The sequence below is a fragment of the Pan troglodytes genome, chromosome X, assembly GCF_028858775.2.
Source record: "Pan troglodytes isolate AG18354 chromosome X, NHGRI_mPanTro3-v2.0_pri, whole genome shotgun sequence".
NCBI lineage: Eukaryota > Metazoa > Chordata > Mammalia > Primates > Hominidae > Pan > Pan troglodytes.
The window spans coordinates 42,591,093-42,593,623 of record NC_072421.2 but is presented as its reverse complement, the minus strand read 5'-3'; the positions used below and the strand labels follow the sequence as shown (position 1 = coordinate 42,593,623).

General features: G+C 34.3%; 1 non-coding gene across 1 annotated transcript; it reads left to right on the top strand.

Annotated features, from left to right (window-relative positions):
• The first annotated feature begins 2,125 nt into the window (after positions 1-2,125).
• LOC112207168 (U6 spliceosomal RNA) lies at positions 2,126-2,231 on the top strand. Its single transcript, XR_002941631.1, has one exon. It is a non-coding gene; the product is annotated as a U6 spliceosomal RNA (small nuclear RNA).
• Positions 2,232-2,531: the final 300 nt, after the last annotated feature.

The following is a 2,531-nucleotide window of genomic DNA, read 5'->3' as shown; positions in this document are numbered from 1 at the left end:
ACAGTATATAGTTATTTCGGTAAATAAATAACAATAATAGCAAATAACAAATAAATAACAAAATAAATAAATAACAAAAATAGCAACAACCAAACCAGGGGAGAGAGGAATCAGAGTCCAGGGTTGCTACAATATAGTATCAAAACTGTCCAGCTTTAAACAAAAAGTTATGAGACATGCAAAAAATAAAAACAAAAACAGGACAGTGTGACTCATACACAAGAACAAAAACAGCAGGCAATAGAAACTCTGAAAGACCCCAGGTGACGGACTTACCAGATGAAGACTTCAAAGTAGGTGTTATTAATATGTTCCAAAAACATAAAGGAAACCCTCTTTAAAGAATCGAAAGAAAATATGATTCCCAAGAAAAAATAAAAATGATTGAAGTGAGAGATATCCCAATTACCCTGATTTGACCATTACACATTGTATGCTTGTATCAAAATATCATAGGTACCCCGTAAATATGTACAACTATTATATAGCAATAGAAATGTAAAAGACAAAACAGAAAATATAACAGTGACTCATCAAATACAGAATATCAAAAAGAAATTATTTTTAAACGACCATTTTTAAATTCTAGAGTTAAGAAGAATGATAACAGAAATAAAAAATACACAAAGGGACTCAACAAGAGATTTGAGTGGCAAAAGAAAGAATCAGCAAATTTGAAGATAAATCACTAGAAATTGTCCAATCTGAAGAACTGAAAGTAAAAATAATGAAGAAATATTAGCAGAGCCTGAGAGACCTGTGAGATACCATTAAGTATTCCAACATATGTGTACTGGGAGTTCAAAAAGAAGAAAAGGGAAAGAGGCAAAAAAAAAAAAAATGAAGACATAATGGCCCAAACTTCCCCAAATGGATTAAAAACATTAATCTACACACCCAAGAAGCATAATTAATTCCAAGTAAGATGAACTAAAAGACATTTACAGAGACACATCATAGCCAAGATGTTGAAAGGCAAAGACAGAGAAAATCTTGAAAGTAGGAAGAGAAAAGCAATTCATCACAGACAAGTGGAAAGGAGAGCTTGATAGATTAGTAGCTGATTTCTCTTCAGAAATAATGAAGTCTCAGAATGCAGTGGGATGACATATTCAAAGTATTGAAAGAAAAAACTGTCAACCAAGAATCCCATATCTAGCAAAACTATATTTCAAAACTGAAGACAAAACAAAGACATTTCCAGATAAACATGACCTCTCTTACAAAGAATACTAAAGGAAATTCCTCAGGGTGAAAGAAAATAACACTAGACAGTAATTCAAATTCACACAAAAAAATACAGAGCATGAGTAAAAGTAACTATGTATTTAAATATAAGAAACTTTAGAAAGATAGTTTCTCTCTTCTCTTAATTTATTTAGAAGACAATTGGCCAGGAGCAGTGGCTCATGCCTGTAATCCCAGCACTTTGGGAGGCCGAGGAGGGTGGATCACCTGAGGTCAGGAGTTCAAGACCAGCCTGGCCAACATGGAGAAACCCCATCTCTACTAAAAATACAAAATTAGCCGGGGGTGGTGGCGCATGCCTGTAATCCCAGCTACTCAGGGGGCTGAGGCAGGAGAATGGCGTGAACCCGGGAGGTGGAGCTTGCAGTGAGCCAAGATCGTGCCACTACACTCTAACCTGGGCAACAGAGTGAGACTCCGTCTCAAAAAAAAAAAAAAAAAAATGAAGACAATTGTACAAAAGAAAAAGAATAATTATAAAAACTTTCCTGTTGGAAATATGCCATACAAAGAAGTAATATTTATAAATAATAATATCACAAAGGAGGAGGGATAGAACTATATTGAAGCAAAATTTCTGTATTTCACTGGAATTAAGTTAGTATTACCTGAAATACATTGTTTTTAGTTTAGAAACATACTGTAATTCCCCCAGAAGAACCACTAATAAAATTATTCCCAAAAATATAATTAAAAACAATTGAAAAAGGAATTTAAATAGCACACTGAGAAAAAGTATTTAGGACAAAAACAGCAGGAAAGAAGGAATAGAGGAACAAAAGGGCATGAGACAAATATAAAAGACAAATATAAAACATATTGAAAATATGAGATTAAATACAAATATATCAATAACTACATTAAAAATCAAATGATTGTGCTCACTTCAGCAGCACATACACTAAAATATCAATGATACAAAAAAGATTAGCATGGCTTCGTGCAAGAATGACATGCAAATTCACGAAGTGTTCCACATACTTTTGAGTTTAAAGAATGGCTAATCCCAAAGGGTTACATAATGCATAGTCCTATTTATATAACATTTTTGAAATGACAAAATTTTAGAAGTAGAGGTCAGATTAGTGGTTTCCATGGATTAGGGATGTGGCAGGGGTGGGGGTGGCAGGGGTGGGGGTGGCAGGGATATGGGTATAATTATGAAAGGGAAACATGAGGGATACTTGTGGTGTTGGAACTGCTCAGTACCTTGACTGTGGTGGTGGATACACTGTCCTACACAGGTGATAACATTACATAGAACTTAATAAACCCCCTCACCC